The 27,643-nt window shown below is 37.5% G+C and overlaps 1 protein-coding gene across 6 annotated transcripts in view; it reads left to right on the top strand.

The window, feature by feature from the left end:
* Positions 1 to 27,643, top strand: part of LOC148952083 (NCK-interacting protein with SH3 domain) — a 142,606-nt gene that overhangs the window by 38,140 nt on the left and 76,823 nt on the right. For 2 of the 6 annotated variants that reach the window (XM_089088832.1, XM_089088837.1), the window contains exon 1: positions 19,365 to 19,422. The exons of 1 other annotated variant lie outside the window; for it this stretch is intronic. The gene's annotated coding sequence lies outside the window, so the exon portion shown is untranslated. Of the gene's footprint in view, positions 1 to 19,356; positions 19,423 to 24,429; positions 24,449 to 27,643 lie in introns of those variants that run through there. 3 more of the 6 variants (XM_089088834.1, XM_089088833.1, XM_089088836.1) reach the window with 3 other exon arrangements.

Here is a 27,643-nt window from a genome sequence, read left to right on the forward strand (position 1 = left end):
TTTATTATTAAGTTTGAAAGAATAATCCAGCAAGAAACATAATATTTCAAATTCAGCGGGATATTATTTTTGGAGTAATTAAAAGAGAGAAAAGTAAATAAAAGTAATTAAACTTTACGAAGTTGAGTGTTTCTTTCTGATATATATGTAAAACTATATGCTTTTATATGTATTCTAATGTGAATATTTATTTTAGATACAGCCTTATCTATTTTTTTGGAAATCAGATTTTTCATTACATCCTTTTGGATCCATTTCTCAATCATTTCTTTGACGCATTTTTGGAAAGTAGAAAATTTCAAAGCCAGTTCAATTAGATCCTGATAATATCATCTCATACCATCAGAAACCAAACCATACTTGATCAGCTGATATTTGGAAACTAGAGCAGAAATACAGACTTTACTACAAGTTCATCAAAAGTGAGATAAAATCAGAACTTAATTTAGGCCTAGATATTGTGCTACATAGCCCAAATGGCTTATGTTATTGAAATATGTGAAAATGCTTTGTGCTGGAAAAATATGTGAAAATTTAAAAATCAATAATGCTATATGTAATTTATCAAAGGTAATTTTAAAATGAAAAATAAACGGAAGATCAACCACATCACACACATAAATTAAATTATTAAGGGGAATTAAATTTAAACTCAAATAATTCATAAGCTTGTCTAATTAAACTTGAAATCTAATTTAAGCAAAACCACTAATATTATGTTTAAGCCGCTTGGGGTCAAGTTAAAACAGAAGATGCATATGAAGAGGGTAAAAGAGTAATTGTCAGTCCTAGAGACAGAGAAAAAGAGAAAGAAGGATGAATGTCAAATTGAAATCCTTCGACAAAAAAAAGAACATGGCCTATATTGGACCAGAAACATAACCCTAAGGAAACCCATTGAGGGTATATGCACATAATGACCCAAAGATGGCAGCATAACAGTTGTAAACAAAATTAAGTTGTTTTAAAAGTAAAATATTGAGAATTGGGACAACTCTTCTTTAAATGGGGAGCATTGGGGTAGAGATTTATAATTTATTAAACTACTAATTGAATAAAAATATATTAAGACGCAAAAAAAAAGTTTCAAAATATCACTTTTTAAAATAAAGATACAAATCTTGGAATGTGTGGGCTTGGAGAGAACTTGCTCAATAACAAATTTCCTGGCTAAATGCGTCAAAGTACCAGAAAGACGTGGTTAGTATTTTATACATATACCCCAATTTTATAAACTAAAAGCAGACCTTTTGACTTGACGGATGAACCTCTTCCCGTTTATTTTCTCATTACCTTGGGAAATACCTTGGGATTTTGTCGGATCATTGTAAGTGTCTGTATCTTATTATATATTGTTTTAGTTTTTGAGACTTGTGGTCAACTTGGGGCAGCCAATCCCATTAGCATATTTATATCTGTGATTATTATGTGTAAATTAAATAAAAGTATTGTGTTTTAGACAACCTCTCTACGATCTACCTTTAGCCCCTCGAATATACCCAGTCGGTACGCCTCATTAGTTCGGTCATAGCCTAAGGCTAGCTACCAAAGTTTAATTACCTTAGGGCCAGAGTTTATCTCCCCTATAAAGGGAGAATAAAGGCATCTATGACTAAAACACCCAAATACCATAAATATACACTTCACAACACTATAGAAAAAATAAATAGTTGCTCAAGAATTGCTCTCGATTTTTTTACATGGCAAAATAAATTGAAAACCTTATAAACTTGACAGATTCTGAATCCTAAGAACAAGTAGTTTCACCTGGTACTTTTAGTTTTTCCCCACAACCTTTATTTTTTTTTTTGTTAACCCTTATTTAATTTCGAAAACAAGGTTTTAAATATATTTTTTCTTAGTTTTTTCGGTTTAACTGAAATTTTTGCCTGCATAAGTATATCTTTTTATGCTTTATTTGAATTTTGCTCGTTATTACAAGTCAAACTATGCAGCTTTTTTCTAAAAAAAAACATTTAACTTCTTGACCAACCATTTATTTTTTCTAAATAGCGTCATAGCCTTCAGAAATTAGCCTACAATGACCAAGTTTTCTTTTTAAATTTTTTTTTTAGCTGTTAAAAAATGAAAACGAATTAAACTGCACATCATTCGAACCGTCAGAATGTCCTATATACGTAGTTAATAAAAACAAAGTCGAGACTTGAATCTGCACGAATATATAAGCGTTTGAACAAGAAAATCCCCCCCCCAAAAAGAAAATTTTCTGAACAGTGGCATTTTACTCGAAATATTTTCTAGACAACCTATAATTTTTATCTCACCAAACGATAGATCGCTCTTTTTGAATCAAATCATTTATTTACATTCTATACAACTAATATTTTTAACTAGGAAAAAAAGACAAAAAAAAACAGATGCCTCGTTCTGTGATCGCATGCGCGAATTTGGCATATTTTTTATGCTCTATTTGAATTCTGCTCGTCATTATGAGTCAAACCATGTGCCTCTTTTCCAAAAAATCTTAATTCTTGAGCAACTATTTATTTTTTCTGTAGTAGTAGATACAATCTGGCTTACGTAGGCTCATACACGAGTCTCAAGGTGGCGAAGCCATGTGAACGCATGGTGCAGAGGTGACTAAGGCTGATTTAAGATACTATTTTTCTTTAAATCCCAGCGTAACAGGGGCCAATGATCCAATCGGTTAGATTGGGTCAACGGCCACTGATGTAATAGACGGCAACCGTCATGATCAGCTGAAAGTAAGGTTTAGACGACTGCATTAGTAGTTTAATGTTAAAACAAATAAAAATCAAATATTTAAAACTGAACATGAAACGGTGGCTCAAATCTCTTTTTCTTCTTCATCTTCGTCTTCGGAGTCGTTCTGATTCACATCGGAAAGTAAGCATTTTTGGGGGTCAGCTCCACACTTGCATGCGCTGTCACAGAAACCTATTTTGGAGTATTCGCAGCGCGAGCCGCACCTCGTCTTGTCACAGTTGCAAAAAAAAGTGATACTAGCCCATGCGGCATAGCAGAAACTAGTTCTGGCTTCGGTTCAGGATCTTCAAGTCTCAAGACCATAGCGTTAGCCGGTGGTAAATCAATACAGGGCTTGTAGCTTTGGATCTAAATCAGTGACTGGAACATGCAACTTTTCAAATGTAACATAAACGAGATATCAGTTGGTGGTAAAAGCCGCAAATCCTCCAATCTTGGGTTCAAATGTGCTCGAAGATCATTCAGACTATTGAAGTTAGTCGCACTTCTGCCATACACTGTAACCAAAAGCTGCTTACAGACGTTGACTGAACCATCACTGCACATATGATGGCTTCTCTGCAAGGGCTCGAACTTCATCACCTAAAGACCCCAACAAAGTTTCTGAAGACTTCGCAGCTCGAAAAAAGTGGACCTTTCCAACTCCATACAGAGAGCTTGTGGTGTCACATCCACTCAAGCTGTGGCAAGGCGTTGCAAAATGTTAATCCTAGTTTTTGTGCTGCCTTATGAATAGGTATGCAGTAGGACGGAAATTTAACCCAGAGCTGCTTGAGGCCGAGACTAGGAAGACACTGGAAGCAGTAAGCAGATAGTAAGACGATATCAGTATCGTTGGCTTGTATTATCACAAGTGTGCTCTTTTGTCTTGCGGCAACTGCTGTTTGGTAGAACACCCGAGTATCTGCTTCCTCATGGCAAGACGAGAGATCGTCATCAACAGAGCTTCCATGGGGCGTAACAGTAACAGCTATATGTCGACTCTCGAAATTTCCAGCGAGATGAACCATCAGACGGGTCAAAATTTTGTACTACCAGACCTCGAAAACAACTTTCAAGAGTCGACCTTTGGCTGAGCGACTACTGAGAATCCCGTCCCAGAGTGTTGCAGTGTTGCTAGAGGAAGTGAACGGGCTGGAAATATTTCCTCTAGGATTCCCTCTTCTTTCTCAACAGCCAGATGCTCCTTTGAGGTTAAACGAGTATTCATCATGGGTTCTATCGTGACTAAGACCGTCATACCTGTCACCAACCAAATGGATAGACTGACAAGCTTCGGGTATGTTCCTAAGAATCCCATCGTAAACTCTTATTCTAAAATCTGATAGCGTCTCATTTTGTTCTGGTCGATAACACCTTTTGACACTCATGACATCAACTATATAGTCAGATCGAGGAGTCTTCAAAAAACGTATGTGGAACCATTTTTGGCCATGACTTCAAGCCAGACTGTTGCAGAATGTAGTTCAAGGGTATTGACTTTATACCAGTACGAAGCTGAGGCTCCCTAATACTTGATGATAATGCTGCAAGTGAGGCCGGATATGGATATAGCTCGTACTAGCAGCTCACAGAGGGACGAAGTTTTGTTGAATCTGCAAGAGGGAGAACTAGTTTAAGCAGCTCAGTTTCCCCAAAATATTTTTTGTGGCTCTTTCTTTTTTCCTTTTTTGGCAACAGAGGCGAAAGTTTCTACTATGCCAACTTTTAATTTCGTGAATTTCCATTCAAAATACGAGCTCTTGGCTTCGAAGCCAATTTCTCGGAGGTTCAGCAGACTATTTGCTACGGCTTCTGGAGCTGTATCCCCTGTCATTAAGTTGTGCAGCTCTGTTCTCGTTGTCTTGAATGGCTTTCCAAACAACTCTACCAAATCCATTACCTGATTTCTGCCTTTTATTGCCAAATTCGTAAACGCAGTAGTATCTCCTCATGATGCTTCATTGCCTCGTCATCCATATTCAAGTTTGCTTTCAGCGTTCTGGTGACTGCTGCAAGAAAGGGGAGAGTAGCCAGATATCAATCCCTGACATTTTCATTCGTTGTCGCACCAACGATACCAGAAACTCCTCGATGACCTTTGATGTCCGAATTCACAGTCGACTCTAAAGTCAGATGGCATACAATGCTGCAAAATGACTCGGTTGTTTTCCTAACAACGAAATTGTCACTTACAAAATCTCTTTGAACTTCTGGCGATTTTTCAGGCAGGCGTAGCATTTCTTCTAGGTAGTTAAGCGCAGCTGCGGCGTGTTTATGGTTTCCAGATGCGAAGAAAATCGGAATCATATCTTTTGTGGCGTTTAAGTGGGATCCCCAGTCCGCAGCTCTTTCAGCATAAAGATAGTCGTTTCCGGCACGGATAAGATCTAAATAGTTGATACAGAGGCCATGATTCCTTATGGTAGATCTGGACTCATTGTACTTCGAGAAAAGCAGTGTCCAACGCATCTCTTATCTGTTTACATGCTTCAGAATTAGCTTCACTTTTGAAGCGTTCAATTGCATTACTCAGGATTTGAAGTTTCTCAACTGTAGAAGGCACTAAAACGAAGCAGAATGTTTCAAGCCAATTCTCCAATGCCTCCCACCAGAGTGCGTTCATTCCTTCGTAGACCTGGAAGTGAGCATGGAGTGCCTGGTACAGGTTCTTTCCTGAAAGGACCTTATTCGCAATACCTTCCCTGAGAATCTTCGCCGCAACAATAACTTCTTTTAGTTCTGCTCCATCTATGAGAGATCCTACCACTTTAAAACAGATCTTGAGCTTTTGAAAACCTCCTAATAATAGAACTAGATCAGAGAATTTTTCGGGGTGGGACTTTTGAAGGCCATAGCCTACTTCATAGACAGCTAGATCATGACATATAACTGTGTACCGGTTTTCAAGCTTCGCTGCTGTTTTGACAAATGCTAATGACAAATGCTAAGACTTCAAAGAATGTTGATGAATTGAATAGGGAAGCAAGGTTAGGTAACTTACAGTGGTATTGCTACACCAGAAAGAAACGATTCTTGTGTTGAAGGCTTTCCAACTGGGAGTTGGCTCTTCAAATTCCACTTCAAGAAGTTTCGTAGGACACAACCTTCAAAGCGTCCAGCAGAGGTCCAGGCTCCGCACCGAGAATGGCATCGGAGTTTCGTAACTATTTTCAAACAAAGAAAGTAAGGAAGCAGAGTCACAACGTCGCGTTTTCCTGGGGATTTTAACCTTCCAGGTATGTTCACTATCTTGAGTACCAAGAGGGTTGTCGGTTACCACCTGTCAAGTTCTTTTCTGGGGATTCCTCCCGAAACATCCGCTCGACACACCAGTCACATCAACAGTTCTTCCAAAGTCTGCGGGAGACGTTGACGAGCGACCTATAGAAAATAAATCATCGTTAAAAATCAGAATTCAACACAAAAATTTTCAATAAAAGTAAAAATCTGAGATAAAATCTGGATTAATTTGGACATGGAATGTAGCCTAAATCAGTCCCAAGTTGTGGAATCCTCGGTCGGAGGGAAATTGGAAACGGAAGAAACTGAATTTCAGAAGAAAACACAACAATTGTAGCACAAGAATGAAAACCTGACAATGAAAATACAACGATGACACAACATTACTAAGCTAGAAAATAAGGTGTACCTCACGCAAGACAACTGACACCCCCCTAAAATCGTTGTTGCCGGAATCCTTACCTTTAGCTAGATCAGGTAAATATCCTAAATCCTTATCTAATTTTCGCTACTTTATGCAACTAGAACCTAATATGTAAGATGGTCAGGTTTTTTTCTATTGCTATGGAAACTGAATTCGCACATGCGATCGCAGAATGAGGCATCTGTAGATTTATTTTTCCTGCTTAAAAATGTTATATATATAAAATGTAAATGCAAAATTTAATTAAAAAAAGAGTGATATATTGTTTAGTGAGATAAAAATTGTAGGTCGTGTCGAAAATATTTCGAGTAAAACGTCACTATTTTGAAAATTTTTCTTTTTTTGAGGGGGGGGGGGGATTTTCTTGTTCAAACATTTATATATTCTTGCAGATTCAAGTATCGACTTTGTTGTTATTAACAGCTTGTAAAAGACATTCTGACGGTTAAAATATGTACAGTTTCATTCGTTTTCATTTTTTTAACAGCTAAAATAACTTTAAAAGAAACTTGGTTATTGTAGGCTAATTTCTGAAAGCTATGACGTTATTTAGAAAAAATAATTAGGTGCTCAAGAATTAAGACTTTTCGGAAAAAAGACACATAGTTTGACAAGTAATTACAAGCAGAATTCAGAAGAAGAATTCATAAAGCATAAAACAATATACTTATGCAGTCAAAAATTTCAGAAAAACCGAAAAAACTAAGAAAAAGTATATTAAAAAACCTTGTTTTCAAAATTAAATAGGGGTTAACTAAAAAATAAAGGTTGTGGGGAAAAAGTAAAAATATCAGGTGAAAGTAAATGTTCTTAGGATGCAGAATATGTCAAGTTTATAAAGTTTATTTCACCATGTAAAAAAATCAAGAGCGGTATGACGTCGCTGTAGGCCAAATTTGACTTTATAGGGTAAAATGACCACGTTCTACATGCATGCGAACTTGTACATCCCAATATTCGTTGTAAGGGCCCCCGGTTACCCTAGAATCCACCCTCAAACTAACTGCAGCTGACGTTAGCCACCCCTACCCTTTTTTTGAACGATAGCGAGCCTTGGATCACTGCCTAATAACAAAACAGCTAAGCAATAAAATCAAATTTTCATCAATAATATTAGTAACATTGAAATAAAAAAGACCAAATAAACCTCGGTGCTGATGTTTCTGATTGGACAAAAGCTTATGCTTCTATTTCATTTGCAGCTAGTGATATAAACAGAAGATTCAAACGTCACAAAGCTCGTCAAGTCAGTAGTTTTCCAAGCTTCTAGCAAACTAGGAATAAAAAACATACCAGAACTATCTTCACTAAAATAAATTATTTATATAAGAGCAGCCTTTGCAGGAAATGTAGTCAAAATCCCATCTGAGATTCCTCATACACAGCTCATAATTAACAGATTCAAACAACGCAAGGAAGTGCTAAGTGAAACCTTTTAAACTACCCAGGACAATATTGCCTCTGCTTATAATGTACTCGACTCCATAGTCACCGGTGCGATGCCAAATCTTCTTTTAATAAGAAAGATTTAATAAATTCACAAGGGCCGTTCTTTTACTCATCTTTGTGCTAAGATCTTACATCTTTTGAGAAAGAACGCTTAAAATTGAAATCTTAGCACTAAGATCTTACATCTTATAGCGTTAATTTAAAACCGTCTTTCATCATTCTGTTATGATCAGCAGTCTAAGAAAAATGATGAGTGTATTATCAAAGTTCTCTCATCATTGTTCTATAGGGCAGAAAGATGTCGTCCTTCACACTTTTTGCTAACATCAGTGAGCTGTGCGATCTTAGAACAAAGATGACTTAAAAGAACAGAAAACTTTGCAGAAAGGTGTGAGGTCTTAAATGTAAGATCTTAGTGCAAAAGAACGATCCTACTATGTTTTATCTAACATTATGACTGTGGTAGCACTTGTTCAACCCAGCACCAAGTTCCTTTCAAAAATCTTGAAAGGAACTTGAAAGTTCCTTTCAAGTTCCTTTCAATCATTTCCCCAAACACATCCAATCAAAATTTTAAGATAGCCATTTTGTTCAGCGTAGTTGATTTCCAGATAGAAAATATGTTTTTGAGGAGGACAATCCTCCACAACCTTCAGGGCAAGGGGTTTAAGTTATTCCCTGGGGGCATATAAGTTTTTTATAGAAGGCGTTGTCGTAGAAACTACAAAATAGGCTCATTCGACTAGAAATTCAAAGGGCTAGAGCTCTTTTTATAGTCGAAAGTGATTGGAGGACAACTAGCCCCCCCCCCACGCCCATCATTCCCCCAAACACATCCAATCAAAATTTTGAGATAGTCAGTTTGTTCAGCGTAGTTGATTTCCAGATAGAAAATATGTTTTTGAAGAGAACTCTCCCCCAAAACCCTCAAGGCAAGGGTTTTACTGGGAGCATATAAGGTTTTTTATAGAAGGCGTTGTCGTAGAAACTTCAAAAAAGGCTCATTCGATTGGAAATTCAAAGTGCCCTTTTTAATAGTCAAAAGTGATTGGAGGGCGGCTAGCCCCCCCCCCCCACGCCCATCATTCCCCCAAACACATCCAATCAAAATTTTGAGATAGCCATTTTGTTCAGCGTAGTTGATTTTCAGATAGAAAATATGTTTTTGAGGAGGACACTCCCCCAAAACCCTCAAGGCAAGGGTTTTAAGTTATACCCTGGGGGAATATAAGGTTTTTTATAGAAGGCATTGTCGTAGAAACTTCAAAAAAGGCTCATTCGATTAGAAATTCAAAGTGCCCTTTTTAATAGTCAAAAGTGATTGGAGGGCGGCTAGCCCCCCCCCCCCCCACGCCCATCATTCCCCCAAACACATCCAATCAAAATTTTTAGATTGCCATTTTGCTCAGCGTATTTAATTTTCAGATAGAAAATATGTTTTTGAGGAGGACACTCCCCCACAACCCATAGGACAAGGGTTTTAAGTTATGCCCTGGGGGCAATATAAGGTTTTTATAGAAGGCGTTGTCGTAAAAACTTCAAAAAAGGCTCATTCGATTGCAAATTCAAAGGGCTAGTGCCCTTTTTAATAGTCAAAAGTGATTGGAGGGCAACTAGGCCACCCTCCACGCCCATCATCCCCCAAAATCCATCTCATCAAAATTTTGAGATAGCCATTTTGTTCAGCGTAGTTGATTTTCAAATAGAAAATATGTTTTTGAGGAAAACATTCCCCCACAGCCCTCAAGACAAGGGTTTTAAGTTATAACCTGGGGCATATAAGGTTTTTTATAGAAGACGGTGTCGTAGAAACTTCAAAAAAGGCTCATTCGATTGGAAATTCAAAGGGCCAGTGCCCTCTTTAATAGTCGAATTTGATTGGAGGGCAACTAGCCCCCCCCCCACACCCATCATTCCCTCAAACACATCCAATCAAAATTTTGAGATGGCCATTTTGTTCAGCGTAGTTGATTTTCAAATAGAAAATATGTTTTTGAGGAGAACATTCCCCCACAGCCGTCAAGATAAGGGTTTTAAGTTATAACCTGGGGGAATATAAGGTTTTTTAAAGAAGGCCTTGTCGTGGAAACTTCAAAAAAGGTTCATTCGATTTGAAATTCAAAGGGCTAGTGCCCTTTTTAATAGTCGAAAGTGATTGGAGGGCAACTAGCCCCCCCCCCCACGCCTATCATTCCCCCAAACACATCCAATCCAAATTTTGAGATAGGCATTTTGCTCAGCGAATTTGCTTTCCAGATAGAAAATATATTTTTGAGGAGGACACTCCTCAAAAACATAGCCCCCCCCCCACCGCCAATCATTTCCCCAAACACACCCAATCAAAATTTGGAGATAGCCATTTTGTTCAGCGTAGTTGATTTTCAGATACAAAATATGTTTTCGAGGAGAACAATCCCCCAAAACCCTCAGGGCAAGGGTTTTAAGTTATTCCCTGGGGGCATATAAGTTTTTTATAGAAGGCGTTGTAGAAACTTCAAAACAGGCTCATTCGATTGAATATTCAAATGTCTAGTGCCTTTTTTAATAGTTGAAAGTGATTGAAGGGCAACTAGCCCCCCCACGCCCATAATTCCCCCAAACACATCCAATAAAAATTTTGATATAGCCATTTTGTTCAGTGTAGTTGATTTTCAGATAGAAAATATATTTTTGAGGAGAACACTCCCCCACAACCCTCAAAGCAAGGGTTTTAAGTTATACCCTGGGGGAATATAAGGTTTTTTATAGAAGGCGTTGTCGTAGAAACTTCAAAAAAGACTCATTCGATTATAAATTCAAAGTGCCTTTTTTAATTTTCAAATTTTATTGGTGGGAAAATTCCCCCCCCCCCCCCCCCACGCCTATCATTTCTCCAAACACATCCCATCAAAATTTTTAGAGAGCCATTTTGTTCAGCGTATTTGATGTCCAGATAGAAAATATGTTTTTGAGGAGGACACGCCCCCACAACCCTCAGGGAAAGGACAGTACATTATGCCCTGGGGGCAATCGAGGTTTTTATAGTCAGTACCGTCGTAGATACTACTGAACAGACTAATTCGATTGGGAACCCAAAGGGCTAGTGTCCTCCGTAATATTCAGAGAGAATTATGGGATCAATAGCCCCCCCCCCCACGCCCATTATTCCCCCAAACACATTCAATCAAATTTGAGGGGTAGCCGTTTTATTATAGAAATTTGTTTTTCAAATAGAAAATATATTTTCGAGGAGAACAATCCCCCACAAACCTCAGGGCAAGAATTTTAAGTTTTTCCCTGGGTGTATATAAGGTTTTTATAGAAGGTGTTGTAGAAACTTCAGAACATGCTCATTAAAATTCATATTCAAATGTCTAGTGCCTGTTTTAATATTTTAAAGTGATTGGGAGCAACTAGCCCCCCCACGCCCATCATTCCCCCAAACACATTCAATAAAAATTTCGAGATAGCCATTTTGTTCAGCGTAGTTTATTTTCAGATAGAACATATATTTTTGAGGAGAACACTCCCCCACAACCCTCAAAGCAAGGGTTTTAAGTTATACCCTGGGGGAATATAAGGTTTTTTTTAGAAGGCGTTGTCTTAGAAACTTCAAAAAAGACTCATTCGATTAGAAATTCAAAGTGCCCTTTTTAATAGTCAAAAGTGATTGGAGGGCAAGTAGCCCCCCCCCCCCCCTACGCCCATCATTCCCCCAAACACATCCAATCAAAATTTTGAGATAGCCATTTTGCTCAGCGTAGTTGATTTCCAGATAGAAAATATATTTTTGAGGAGGACACTCCCCCACAGCCCTTAGGGCAAGGGTTTTAAGTTCTGCCCTTGGGGAATATAAGTTTTTAATAGAAGGTATTGTCGTATAAACTTCACAACATGCTCTTTCGATTTGTAAGTTAAGGGGATAGTGCCTTATTTGCTATTTAATAGTAATTGGAGGGAACCAAGCCCCCCCCCACACCCATAATTCCCCCACACACAGCAAATCCATAGTTTGAGACAGGTAATTTGTTCAACGTAGTTGATTTTCAAATAGAAAATATGTTTTGAGGAGAACACTCCCCCACAACCCTCAAGGCAAGGGTTTTAAGTTATACCCTGGGGGAATATAAGGTTTTTTAGAGAAGGCGTTGTCGTAGAAACTTCAAAAAAGACTCATTCGATTAGAAATTCAAAGTGCCCTTTTTAATAATCAAAAGTGATTGGAGGGCAACTAGCCCCCCCCCACGCCCATAATTCCCCCAAACACATCCAATCTAAATTTTGAGATAGCCATTTTGTTCAGCGTAGTTGATTTTCAGATAGAAAATATGTTTTTCAGGAGAACACTCCCCCACAACCCTCAAGGCAAGGGTTTTTATTTATAGCCTTGAGGTATATAAGGTTTTTTATAGAAGGCGTTGTCGTAGAATCTTCAAAACAGTCTCATTAGATTAGGAATTCAAAGGGCTCCTACCCTTTTTAATTTTCGAAAAATATTTCAGTGCAAATAGCCCCCCCCCACGCCCATCATTCCCCCAACCACATCCCATACCAAGTTTGATAGAACCATGTTGTTCAGAGTAGTTGATTTTGACATAGAACATATGTTTTTGAGGAGAACACTCCCCCACAACCCTCAAGGCAAGGGTTTTAAGCTATACCCTGGGGGAATATAAGGTTTTTTATAGAAGGCGTTGTCGTAGAAACTTCAAAAAAGACTCATTCGATTAGAAATTCAAAGTGCCCTTTTTAATAGTCAAAAGTGATTGGAGGGCAACTAGCCCCCCCCCCCCACGCCCATCAGTCCCCCAAACAGATCCAATCAACATTTTGAGATAGCCATTTTGTTCAGCGTAGTTGATTTTCAGATAGAAAATATGTTTTTGAGGAGGACACTCCCCCACAACCCTCAAGGCAAGGGTTTTAAGTTATACCCTGGGGGAATATAAGGTTTTTTATAGAAGGCGGTGTCGTAGAAACTTCAAAAAAGGCTCATTCGATTGGAAATTCAAAGGGCTAGTGCCGTTTTTAATAGTCGAAAGTGATTTGAGGGCAACTAACCCCCCTCTCACGCCCACCATTTCCCCAAACACATCCAATCCAAATTTTGAGAAAGTATTTTATTGAACGTAGTCTTAAGTTCTGGAAATTAGGTCTTTGAGGATGACAACTCCCCCACAGCCCTCAGGGCAAGGGTTGTAAGTTATGCCCTGGGGGCATATAAGGTTTTGTATAGAAAACATTGTTGTATAAACTTCAGAGAGGGCTCATTTGATTGATAATTGAAAGTTCCAGTTCATTTTTTAAGCGTCAAAAGATATTGGAGGGTAACCAGCTCCTCCCTAAACCGTATTTTCCCAAATGCATCCAACAAAAATATTAAGGTAGCTATTTTGTTAAAAATAGTTCAAAGATCATATAACCAAAATTCCAGTGTTGACACAACCCACCAGGGCCCGGGGCAGGCGTTGTAAGTTATATCCTGGGGGCATATATGGGTCTTATGGAAAGGAATGCTCGTATTATCTTCAAAGAGGGATCATTTGATTGGAAATTGAAGTGATACTAGTTCACTTTTTAAGAGTCAAAAGAGATTGGAGGGCACCTAGGCCCCCCCCCACCACGCCCTTTTTTCCTCAAACCCATCCGATAAGAACTTTGAGATAGTTTTTTTTTAAATAGTTCAAAGACCATATAACGTAAACTCAGGGGTCAACACAGCCCCACAGGGCCCAGGGGCAGGTATTGTAAGTTATGCCCTTGGGGAATATATGGTTCTTATTGAAGGGATGCTCATAAAAAATTCAGAGATGGCTCATTTTATTGGAGATTGAAAGTTCTGGTTAAGGTTTTTCGAGTCAAAAGATATTGGAGGGCAACTAGCCCCTAAGAACCCTTTTCCCCAAATGTATCCAATAAAAAGTTTGAGAAAGGTATTAAGATAAAAATTTCTCAAAAGTCAGATAAAAAAAACTCAGGTGTCGTCACAAACCCCCAGGGTCCGGGGGCAGGTGTTGTAAGTTATGCCCTGGGGTAAATACTGTTCGTATGAGAGGGATGCTCGTATAAACTTCAGAGAGGTCTCATTTGATTGGATATTGAAAATTCAAGCCTACATAGCTAATGCACCATCGCAGAGTACTTTACCCTACTCTGACAGTCCCACCACGGTCCCCTTTCATATGCTTCTTACAGACATATTCTCTCTTGCAACTTTAGTCCTTACCTAGCAACCAAAGAGTTACCAGCTGGTTCAGGCCGTCATTTCTCTTTAATGAAAATAAACCCGGCCCATCCTATTTCCTTATCCTTATACTCTATCCTATTTCCCCTTTCCATTAAAATCTTGACTTCCCATACCCTTGCCTCTCACGACACCAAGTAAGTCAATTTATTCCTAACCTATCTTCTTGACCCAAAACATTAATTGTATCTCTCGTGGTTACTTTATTATTGTGACATCTGATTCGAGAGTTTTTGCATGTACAAACTATTCTATAAACTGATTCTACTCGTTCTAAGTTGCTGTCAGTTTGAAATCAAGATCAACCCCCAGATTGCTCTTCTCTGTATCCTCTTCTTTTTCCCACCTCTCAAAAATCTAGATGATTTCAAATCCTAACCTTGCTTGTCTGAGGTTCCAACTCCCAAAATTAAAACCCTTCCCAGGAGATATCCAAATTCCTCAACTGTTAAGGTTCTCAACTCATTTTAAATTTCCTAAATTTATAGTTACTAACTCCAAAGGTCTAAATTCTGACAAGCTTACAACCGAGGTACTAAGTCTAAGTCTGGTCCTCTAGATCCCCTACTTGTGAAAAAGCGGTAACGTCTTGTTTTTCACCAAAACTAACCTTTGAAACTAAATAATTTCAGTCTGTAGTTCATTTGAGTATGATAAATTCTTTTGACTAAGTATCAGGCCGAAAGTACTTCACCGCCCCTTGAACATAATTGAAATAGCTGTCAATAAAACTTAGGTTGATCAGCAATTACAGATAAGTGCTGATTGTATTTATTTCTAGGTATCTTCATGCTGGAATTTTTTAAGGTAGTTACGCCAATAATCTTAAAATTAAGCAAATAGTTAAAATACCAGTAACTGGAGGGAAACCTCCCTTGATCTAATTCTAACTAATATGAATAATTTTGTTAGTCCCCCTCAGCCTCACTCTTTTTGGGTGAGAGTTATCACCTTTCCCTCCTTGTGTCTCCCCCGTCTAACTTTAAGCATTTTTCCCAGCCACCTATGGCTCTTACTGACCAATTAAAAACTTAAACCTTCTATTTTGTCGTATGTAACTGAGTACAAGATTTTGGTCCGATATATAAGATCTACAAAATTTCTACGTAAGAATTGTTCTTTTGCAGAAACACTAAATGCTAAATATTCGATTTCTTTCCCGAAAAAATGTAAAAAGTGCCCCTGCGATAAGTCATACATCATTATGCAAATAAAAACACGAAAGAGAATTAAACAAAAGCTATTTAGGAATGGGAAGTTATACGAAGCTAACAAACAACGAAAAGGATTAAGAAAACGAAAGAAAATCGCAATTCCACTTGATTCCACTGCAAAATATGGTCAATTATTTTTTTAAATAAACCACACAAATGATATTTAGAGGTATTAGTATTCTTGGTAAAGAAGCTTAATGAGCAGCCCTATGAACCAGCCAGGATTTACGCATAGGCCAACTTGGCCCTTGCCTAAGAGCGTACAATGCCAAGGGGTGCGGAAAGAAAACACTGAGCGATTTTTTTCTTAACAAAAACTGGACTGATTTAATTTATCTTCAAGGTGCCAGGTGCAAATTGCTGCTGCGCTGCTTATTCACAGAAAGGTGATTTTAAAACAACAAAGAAATTCTGTAGCCGCTTATAAACTGTCAGATGTCTCCCAAGAATGGTAGCTGAGAACTCGGTATCATCTCTCTCTTGCATCGCTTTTGGCTCATCATTAATCATTTCCTTCTGTGAAGGGCTTCGACTAGCCCCGAATTTTCGGGGACATTCCGTAAATGTCTGTGTATCCCCCCAAAAAATTGCTTGGACTTAGGGGTGCCAAAGATTGAAATCCGGCCCAGCTAATGAGCATCCTCAAAGACATTGTGCAACATGTTTTAAGATTTGGACATTAGGGAAAACCCTTCTAATCCATGATAATATCAATTCGTTTCCTTAGATCTCTCGCCCAAATTTTTAGTCCAATACTTCCTGAAATTACTGTGTCATCCTTTAAATTACATGACATCAAAATTTGTTAGGAGGGAGTCGGGAACCCTGGTACAAGTTCAACTTAAAGCTCAATATCTCCTACATTTACATTCGAATTTTCCTGTGTCAAACATGAATCTGTGGCAAAATCAATTGGCTTTTACTGGGATTTTTCTTAGATTTTTATTACTTGCCCTAAAATTAGCAAAACTTATTTTTCAGAGGGTCCTGTTTTGTCCCAGAGTACCACTTGTTCGGGTACTATGGGTCAGGGTGGTGGGTACTTTGGGACACCATGATAAATCAATTAAAACTTCGTAAATTTCGTGGTATAAAACGGTAAAATTACAATAAACTTATTTAATATCTCCTACAGTTGCATTCCAATTTTCCTGTGTCAAACATCAATCTTTGGCAAAATCAATTGACTTTTACTAGGATTTTTCTCCGATTTTTATTGCTTGCACTAAAATTAGCAAAACTTATTTTTCAGAGGGTCCTGTTTTGTCCCAGATACCACTTGTTCGGGTACTATGGGTCAGGGTGGTGGGTACTTTGGGACACCATGATAAATCAGTTAAAACTTCGTAAATTTCGTGGTATAAAACGGTAAAATTACAATAAACTTATTTAAAAAATTATCCAATAGAGCATTTGGTCATGTCTGAATCAAAGCTGATTATCTTGGCGATGCGTACAGTTCCACCTGAGATCACTGGAACTGGCAATTTCATTATTACTTCTGAGCTATCGATAAACGCTTCATCACGCTCTTTTGGAAACGTAAACCTCCTGGCTGAAACGTTTCGTTTAAAAAAATTGACAGTGTATCCGTCTGGCTTGGCCTGAAGCCCTTTACCAGTGTAGAATTTCAATCCCTTTTTCCCCTTGTACTCGACTAGAACAAAGTCACTGGAACATATACTGGGAGTCTCAGACTCCTTTTCCGCCAATTGGAGATAGTTAGAGCAGAACGAGTCGTCAGAATTGTCGTCACACTCAAAATCCCCTGGTCCTGCTTCATCTCCGCTTTCGTCACTGAACGTCAGCAATCTCTTGGTAGTTTTCTTCTGAATCTTTGGCTTTTTGGCAGGAAACACTTTCTTGCTTTTCTTGAGATCCTTCTTCTCTTTTATTGCTTTCCTTTTGTTTTCAGAAGCTTGGATCAAGTCTTTCACTGGTGTAGAAGTCAAGATCCTGGATACTCAAGGCTTCCTGCCTGTCTTTCTGTTTGCAGCTTCCCTTCTTGGCAGGGATATAATATCTTCTGGCCCAACAGACAAGGTTGAATGGGTTGTAGCACTGGCAATCTGGCTCAACCAAAGCTCTTGCGGATCTGGCAAATTTTCATCAACAGCGGCAGACTGATTTCCCGGCTCAGTAGTATTTTCTCGTCGCAAAGCAGGAAGAAAGTCAGACTCTTGCCACACTCCAGTATTTCAATAAGAAACTTCGAAGCTTTGAGAGTCCGAGAGAAGGCCTTATGAAAAGCAACCCCTAGTAATTCACCAATCTCATATTCCGTAACTGCTTGACCAGGGTGAAGTCTCAACCGGTTCTCCATTGCCTGTGACCAGTAAGTCTTTGAAGGTCCATAAACCAAAACGTTGACAGGCTGCAACTTGGATGACGTTTGCGGTGGGAACGTACGTAAGTGTATTCCCTTTTCTTTGGCCAACACAACTGCATGGTAACCGTGTGACTTTCAGGATTGTCCATCAGAATCAAGACAGGATTCTCAGGAGGTGGGTGGACATGCGATACAAAGTGCTACAAATACAGCAAAAACAGATCCTTTGTCATCCAAGCATTTCCAGACTTACCACTTGCTATTCCAGCAGTATGGGGGGGGGGCTCTATCAAGAAGCCTTTCTACAAAACATGCTTCTAGGAAAATCAGAAAGGCTGGAATGAATCCACCCATGGCATTTATAGTGCCCACCATGGTCACCAGCTTTCCTCTCTTGGGAAGTCGTAGCACCAAGCTGCTTTACTCCCTTCGGGCTAAGCCACTCTTTGACACTTTGACTGGACATTCGTGAGCCTAGTCTCATCGAGGTCGAAGATCCGGCTAGCAGGGAACTTGTATTTTGAATACAACTCTCCGAGATTCCTGTAAAAGGTGTTAACAGCAACACGATTAGAACCAATATTTATCTGGATACTTGTAGTTCCGGCCTTCAAAGTAAAATTGACAGATGCTTTCAAATAAAGCCATACAGCCAGTCTTTGCCTACAGACTTTTCTGTGTCCTAGATTGAGAATTATGCAAGTCCGTTACGTTTCGCCATAAGTCAAGCAAGCTTCCTGGCTCTCTTCCTGGAGATACCATAGTGCATTTGGGCTTCTTGAAGGATGTACTCTTCAAATTGAAGCTCCTGCTCACTCGTAAATACTCGCCTGTTCTCATAGTTGTCTAGTAGAATTTATTTTATATGTTGAGGGGGATGCAATTTGCCTGGATTGTGAAATATTTGATTTCTGAGAGTTTTTTTGAGGATAATTGTAGCTACCCAATTACAAGGCCCAGTGAGAGTAGAAGAACTAATGAAAGAAGTCAACATAAGACAAGAACCATACTCTTGAAAGTGCTTTAGGCTAAAGAAATCAAGGGTACCCTGGGACACAACGAACTGAACCTGTCCCAGTGTACCCTGGAACATGTGCCCCAGAGTACTCTAACAGAACGAACTTACGAAAAAAAAATTAGATCAGCCACAAGATGGCAGTAGAACACAACAAAATTTATACCATCAAAAAGGTCATAAACTTTTCTATCTAATGGACTATAAGCAATTTTATAGAAGCTGCTTGCCTAAGAGTACCATAGAATTTCGTAAAGCAAAAATATTTTTCAAAAACCACATAAAAAGTTCTTACCTAAATCATGTGATAGAAAGTTGCACGTGTGGCCACTATACTACATCCACAGATAGTCCAAGAGATGGAGTTTGAGGTGTGAGTAGCGGCAGATTTTTCGCTTTAAGTTTTCTGTCAAAAATAAACGTGTCTCAACGTACCCGCGTCCCAACGTACCCGACTCTTCCATACTATTGGGGGTGGTATTATCATGTTAAAAATGTCATCCATAAGGCAAATGCATCTATACTCCTACTAAAGTTTCTTAATTAACTCGGCATCCCATATCCAATTCTTCAAGAATTTATCATTCCTTTATCTTCCTTCATCTTGAACATGCTTGGTCAGTTCGGCACACTGTCAAAGATTTGGAATTTTGAATCCCGTTTTTTGTTTAAAACTAAGTGCCCGAAAACCTCGCAGTCGGCTTTGATTTCGCATAAAACTTCAAAATTATATGTCATGTTATAAACCCTATTTTAGCAGAAGAAGAATAACGGTTGGATAAATATCTTCTTTATTAAGTATATATTTTTACTGTGTTTTATCGTGCTTACTCATTTGCAATTTTAATTATTGTGCCTTAACTATTTACATTTTCAATTATTGTGCCTTATTAAAGCAGTGAGAATTTGGCTTGTAGGGTCAATATGAGTAACCTAGACCCCCGGTTGGGGGGTCCACCATTATCAGGTGCTTATCAGTCACCACCCTATATGATCATTCAACCAAACGCCAGTGTTGGTGGACAATATGGAAGTAATGTTCAGTATGTTTCAGCCCCTATGTCATACATCCAGTATCAGGCTCGCCATTTTTCTCAACAGGGGCAGTGGCAGCCCCAGCAACAAGTTGTTCATGTCCCAGTGAATAACTCTAATGGAAAACTTAGTGCAGTCAGCATCAGTGGCTACAATCTACCTGTAAATAACAGGTTCCAGGTTCTTGACAACAATAGGCTAATCACTTCCCATCTTTACCAGCAGACTCTGATGAAGATATGTTAAGTGTTAATCCTATGTTGGCAGAAGGAATAATAGACAGTAGTGAGGATAGAAAAATTAGATTTCCAAATCTAGGATTGAACCATTCTTTGGGAAGGAAACAAGTAAGATCCCCTGGTGTGAGTACACAGAGCAAAAATAAAATACAAGAACTGGAGTCAGCAGTTACAAAACATTGTGATATTCCTATAAATGAATCGTTTCTAGCAAGAGTAGAACTTGAAGCTATAGATACGAATCAAAAATTCGTAGATGAATTTTCCATACTTAAATCACTAAAGGAGTGTGTTTCCCCCATCAGGTTTGAATTTGAATCAAATAGAGAAAGAAACATGCTGTCAGTTTATGTGAACACCATTGAAGAAACAGAAAAAGTTCAAAAAATTCAATCAATAGTAGGTGTAAAAGTGAAAGCTCAGAAGAAGGAATGCATTAGAAGAGGGATTATCAAGGGAATGCCCTTGTACTTGAGTGATGAACAATTAAAAGAGTGCATAGAGTCATCAGTTCAGATCACTGAGGTTATTCAGCAGAAGAGATACAACAGAGACTCAAGGAAACTTGAAGATAGCTATGCTGTTATGGTGGTGTTTTCTAGCAATTACTTGCCACCTATTGTGTGGTGTTGTGGAAGGAAAAAGGAAGTTTTTGTATATAATTGTAGAATTCTTCAGTGTTTTCAATGCCAGAATTCTTTTCAATGCCAACATTATGGTCATCTACAAAAAAATTGTAAAGCAAATGAGCCAGTTTGCTTAAGAGGTTCTGGAAAGCATGAGTCTGTGAATTGCCCTCTCAAAAACAGTGATTCTACAGAAAAAGTACAAACTTATAGATGTGCTAATTGCAAAGGCTGTCACTCCTCAACATCTAGGGAATGTCCTATCAGGCAACAAAATAGAAATGTATTGCTGATGGCAGAAAAATACAACATGGGGTCACTTGATTTAGTCAGTGAAATCCCAAGCAATTGTGATTATATTATTGTAGGAGACCTGAATGCTCATAGTAGTGTATGGTGCTACTGCCCAATTATAAACCAAGCTGGAACCAGTGTGGAACATCTACTCCTAAATAGCACATGTTGTTTATTGACTCTCAAAGGGTTAAGAACAAGGCATAATTCCCAGAGGTTAACATATACCACGATTGATCTTCAGTTTTGTAGCCTCAATATTGCTACTAAAGCAAACATATCTGTTTTAGATTCAGCATCTTTTATAAGTGACCATAATTGTATCTTAATTGAAGTGGCCCAACACCTATCACCACAAAATGAAAAACAAACACCATCAAAATATAACTTGAATAAAGCAAAATGGAATGAATATACAATGAAGTGCAGACAAACTGACATAAAGGAAATTGTAAGCCATGGTATAAGTAGTTATGACCGTATAAATATTTTCCAAAGTGAAATTTTAAAAATTGCAGACAGTACAGTGCCAAAAATTGTTGGCAGGAATAAACATAAATGGTCTAAATGGTGGAATGAAAGTTGTGAACAAGCAAAAAAAAATTTCAACAATCTTAAAAAGAAGTATAATCGTGTAATCTGTATTGAAAATCTCATAGAACTTAAGAAGGCAAGAGCCAGTTTTAGACAAATTATAATTAAAGCAAAAGAAGAGTCATGGAAGAAGTTCCTTGATGGTCTTGACTTTCAAAAACCTTCCTCCAATGTTTTCAGATTTATAAAGTCAATGATGGGTACTCCACCAGCCTGCTCCAATCCTCCTCTATATTTGAATGGTCATGCACTAGTTACAGATGAAGAAAAAGCTAAGACCGGATTGGAACTTCTCAAATGCACTGTTGGTTGCCATGACCCAGATTCTGAGGGAGATGCACATACTATTTGGAAAATAAACCACATCAGCAACCAGAGTAATGAAGAGCCTTATAATGATCCATTTACAATTGTTGAGCTGAATAGTGTGATAAGTAGCTTGCCAGCTGCTGCACTAGGTAATGATGGAATTTACCCCTACTTCATTAAAAATCTATCTGAGACTTGGGTAACAACTCTTTTAGACATCATAAATGATCAATGGTTCCATAATGAATTTCCTGAAATATGGAAAGAAGGTGTTGCAGTTATGCTACCCAAGTATGGCAAGGGCATAACCAGTTTAAATAGCTATAGCTTTATTACCCTGTTGCCAGTTATTGGTAAAGTTTATGAGACACTTATAAAAAATAGAATAAATTACATCACAACAGAGAAAAAGAATTTGAATGATTTTCAATGTGGATTTGTCAAAGATTGTAGCACAACTGAAAACTTGATAATGTTTCAAAAAACGGCACTGCATTGCCTCCAGAACAAATTGATTATGGTTGCTGTATTCTTAGATCTGAAGGGTGCCTTTGATAGCATTGTTCATAGGAAAATTCTTAATAATCTTATAGAAGCCAAATTTAAGGGAAGGATACTTGCAGTAATTTATAGTTTCTTAACCAAACGTAATGTCAAGGTCAAAGTTGGAAAACACACTACACTGGACCAAATAACACCTAAGAGATCAGTTCCCCAATGCTCTGCATTGGGTCCCAATTTATTTAATTATAGTCTCATCTGTCTTTGCGGATGATATAGCTTTATGGGCCACAGGTAGAACAATCAAAGAAGTAAAAGATGATTTACAAAGTTCACTTTGAGCTCTGGAAACCTGGGCCTGCAATGCTGACATTGAATTTTCCTTGGAAAAAACAATAGCCATGTTAATCACAAATAAAAAGCCTGTGACAAAGCCAACATCACTCCTTGATGGGAATCAAATTAAATTTGTAGAAGACACTAAATTTCTGGGCTGCAAAATTGATTCTAAGTTATCTTGGATAAATCATGTTAATGATGTAAGCAGATTGTGCCAAAAAAGACTGAATGTGATGAAAATGCTTACTGGACCCAAACATGGAGTAAAAGCTCCTTTCCTTGTGGAGTTTTACTGCAAATATGTTCATCCAAAAATTGAATACGGCTTGCAGATATATGGTCTGTCAGGGATTAGTTCTCTGAAAAAACTTGACACAATCCAAAATTCAGCACTTCATATTGCCTTTGGAGCCAGGAAAACAACACCAACAAAATTTCTACACAGTGAAGCTGGAGTACCGTTAATTTTGACCCGTATGAAAATTCAAGCACTAAGTTATATTCAAAAGGTTTGGATCAGTGTCAATAATCCTATTAAAACCAGAATCATCAAGACCGGTAGAATACTCACAAAAAATCCATCCAGGAAAAGGAATAAGCAGTATTGCATTGAATTTGCTCTTTCATTGCTACACGAAGAAGATGTTAGACTGAACCTAACAATGGCATTGAAGGTTCCCTCAGTGATACAAATCCCCCCTTGGATACTGAAATCACTATCAGGAAGCACTGAATTCTCTGCAATCATAATACCACATGCACTTCCTTTATTTAAGAGACTTACAGAATCCCTATATAAGTATCATATCCAGGTGTTTACTGATGGTTCAAAAGATTATCAGGGAGTCAGTTTGGCATGTTTAATACCTAGTTTGCAAATAAGTAAAAAAGTATTGTCTCCCTTCTCTCTCTTCAATTTTTCAGGCAGAGTGCATTGCGATTCAAATTGCTGTCAATGTGATCAGAAGTTATTGCCAAAAGCATGAACCATATGTAATATTTTGTGACTCTAAGAGTGTTCTAACAGCAATTCTAAATTTCCATCTAAAAAAGAATAAAAGTTTTGAAATTCATAAATGTTACTCTATGTTGCTTGATTCATTGAATAGTGGCTGGTCAATATCTTTACAATGGTTGCCTGGTCATACTGGGATCCCTCGTAAAGAGGTTGTAGACAAACTAGCAAAAGAAGCCATATTGGATGGTGAAGTTTTAATGCCAGACACACCAAATGAAATTGGCCAAATTGCTAATATAATACAAAAGATAGCAAGAAATGACCAATTATTGCTAAGTAATACAGCAACAAGCAGAATCAGCAATGACAGCATGACCTCAACCAAATCAAATCTTGGCATTTACCTTCATCTTAACCGACAAAGAGGAAGAGCTGCTTTTGGTATAAGATCAGGACATTGTGGTACAGGAAGTTACATGGGACGTTTTTACGGTGAAAATCTCAATTGTGAAAATTGTGGAATAAATGAAACATTGGAACATATTTTGTTTGATTGTCCATCATATGTAAAACATATGAAAAAGATTAAGGACGTTTTTGCATTGTATGGTTTACAATTGCAGATAAATCATGCTACATGGAATAGTGAACATTCATTAGCAATAATTAATCTCATATTGGAATTTTTGTCAATGACTGATAAACTTGGAAATGTGTAGTGCCTATCTATAAAATTGTATAAAGTGTCGTCTTTTAATTTGCAGCAGTCGGAAGTTTACTGCACATTGAAGAAAGAGAAATAACACAAAATCTGGTCGCAAGGTCCTTGAAGACGTAAGGTGACCTCAAATCAACTCAACTCAACCCTATTTTAGCAGCTTCTGTAGCTTACATCAGTTTGAGCTAAGCTATTTTCAGCTGTAGGCTAGGTGTGTGTCTCTAGTATCACTAGAGAATTAAGGCTTTTCATATAAAACACAACAGTAACCAAATAACAGTATTGTTCAGTCATGCAATCAATAATCTTTCCACATATAATGGTTACATATATGGCAATATGCTGCATACCCTGTTGGTGCAGATATAGCCACACATAACATATAAGCTATGACCCTATTTTAGTGTTTTTGCCCCTACAAAAAGAAAGATTATAAAATTCTTAAAAATATGGTTCTCTGAGAAAGAATTTTGAAGTATTTATGGTAAAATTCTACTTTTGGCTATCTTAGAAAGGGGATAGGCTATGAAAATGAAACTTTGGTAAATTTTTCATTATTCATATTATTGACAAAATTAGTTTATAAGCTTATATAAAATGGTACTTTCCAATCTCCTTATAATTAAAAAGATTTTTGGAAAATTTTGCCCATCCCTATAGGAGAAATCTATAGGTATATTTGCCAACTAGTTGACAAGAAACATTTCCCCAGCAAAACTTTTATTTTCTAACCAGTTGACTAATAACTTCTCCCAAGCAACACTTAATTCTGCCAACTAGCTGGAAACAAACATTATCCCAGAAAACTATTCATTTTCCAACTAGTTGACTAGGCTAATAGCTTATCCCCAGCAATACTTAATTTTGCCAACTAGCTGGAAACATACATTGCCCAAAGAAAACAATTTATTTTCCAATTAGTTGACTAATAACTTCTCCCCTCATATCTCTAAGAATAGAATGGTAAACTAGTTAAATTCCCAAATAATGGTAAAATTTCAGTTTTAGCAGCACTTCTCAAAAAACATGGTGATAAAATAAAAATAACAATGTTCTTGTTTCATGCTCTTTTTCAATATATTAGTTGTTATCCTGACAACAAAGCTACCCTCCCTCCCTGAAGATCCCAGTCAATAAATACAAAACTAAAAGAAAATTTCAAAAAGTGGATCACAATTTGCTAGATGTTTCCCATAGAGATTGCCTACAGATTGTTCTGGGTACCCAGCTGACTGACCATATTTCAAACAGTAGGCTGTACAAAAAATGTGGATCAATCCTGCTCTCTAGGGCTATATTGAAAGAAAGGTTGAGATGGCTAGGGAACATTTTGTAGATGAAGGATGACAAATTGCCAAAGATTTTCTTTCTTGGCCCACTGTCTAGGGCTAAAAGGAAAGCAGGTTGTCCTTGTCTAGGGTGAGAGGATGTCATAAAGAAAGATTGAAAGGAAATGGGAACTTCCTGGGAGGGGAGAAGTTACTAGTTGGAAAATGAATTGTTTTCAGGGGCAATGTTTGTTTCCAGCTAGTTGGAAAAATTAAGTTTTACTAGGGAGAAGTTAATAGTCAACTAGTTGGAAAATGAAAGTTTTGCTGCAGCAACATTTATTGTCAACTAGTTGGCAAATTTAAGTATTGTTAGGGAGAAGTTATTAGTCAACTAGTTGGAAAATGAATTGTTTTCTGGGGCAATGTTTGTTTCCAGCTAGTTGGCAAAATCAAGTGTTGCTGGGGAGAAGTTATTAGTCAACTAGTTGGAAAATGAATTGTTTTCTGGGGCAATGTTTGTTTCCAGCAACACATGAATTGAAAATCATGTATTTTGCAGTAGGCATCAATTTTATTGTTTAAAAAAAATAGGGTTGTGAGAAAGTCAAACTTTAGCGTAAAGAGCGAGGCGTTGAGGAGGGGACAGTCCCTTTAATATACGGAATAAATTCTGTTCGTTTTAAGTTTTAACGTCGTTCCTGGCTTTCAGTTAAAAAAAACTTGTTTTTTTTAATTTAATTTTTGAACGTTTTTGAATTAATGCAGGTTTTGATTTTGGCTCACTGTACATGAACAATTACAACAAAATTTTCATATTAATTTTACTTTTATTTGGTTAAATGGCTTTCTCGAAACTTGTTTAATTTATTTACGAACGTTTTTATTAGTGGTAAACGTGCGTAACATACGAATTAACTTAAGTAACGAACTTCAATATCGATATATTTTTATACGTATATTAGAGGGTTCGCCCCCTAGTCATTACCTATCTCTTTAAGCTAAAGTTTGAATTTTGTTCCAATTCTTTAAAAATTACCCCTTAATCACAAAGGCCATTAATTAGAATAAATAGCTCTTATGAAAGTAATAAAAAAAATTTGGCTTAAAGAGCAAGGTATTGACTAGCAGGTGAACCCAATCGTATACGTAATATTTTCTGTTCTTTTTAAGTTTTGATGTTGCTCTTACTTTCAGTTGAAAAACTTGTTTTTTTTATTTAATGCTGATCTTTTTTTAAATAATGCTTGGAAATCTGGCGCCCCCTTCATAGCAATGTCCCTTCCCCCATGAAAACTTCCTTCATTGAAAGATCCTCCCACATAAGCCCCAACCCACCCCCTCCCCCCACTCCCAGAAAAAATCCCCCCTGAAAACGTCTGTATACTTCCTAATAAGCAATACTATATTAGTACAGGAAAATGAGCTCCAAAAAGAGGTCGACCCGAAACAAATTGCAACAGAAATGATTTTTACACCATCTTGTAGAGAAAAAAAACCTGAACAACATATAAATTTTCGCATATTCTGAGTCGACGCAAAATAACCGTTTTTTGGCTTTTAATGCTATTTTTTTCGTTATTCGAATAAATATCGCAATTTTCGTGGACATCGGTTTTTCTTGAACTGAAGTATGATTCTAACCCAAAATAACATGGCGAGATCGAAACGAAGTCGGATTTAGCGTAAGAAGCACCATACAAAAAGTAACTGTATTTTTTCGCCTAAAAAATACTATTTTCGTTGTAGCCCGATTTTCTTGAATGAAAGCGTGGTTCTGACGTAGAATCACGAGCTGAGACCGAAAATAGAATCAAATAGGTTGTTCACTGAACCAGAAAAAAAATCGTAATGATTAATGAATGATCTACATTTTTTTAGAAAATAATTAGGGAAAGTGAATTACAAACCGAACTGGTTTTCAGTGGTCAGTATCGTAAATCACACTTAAAACACTCTTCGTATACTATTTAGGGTCAACCCATAGTGTCTAATCTTCACAGTCTATTAAATAGAATCAATCTTATAAAAAATACAAAATAGAGAATCAGATTCCGACTAGTTTCACAACTTTTTAATTTGGAATGGATTAACGACTAGGGTTCTAGGTTCTATTCATCATTGTTGCTGTCGATTTT

The sequence above is a fragment of the Artemia sp. Qi Xiang Cuo genome, chromosome 5, assembly GCF_049724085.1.
Source record: "Artemia sp. Qi Xiang Cuo chromosome 5, ASM4972408v1, whole genome shotgun sequence".
Classification (NCBI taxonomy): Eukaryota; Metazoa; Arthropoda; class Branchiopoda; order Anostraca; family Artemiidae; genus Artemia; species Artemia sp. Qi Xiang Cuo.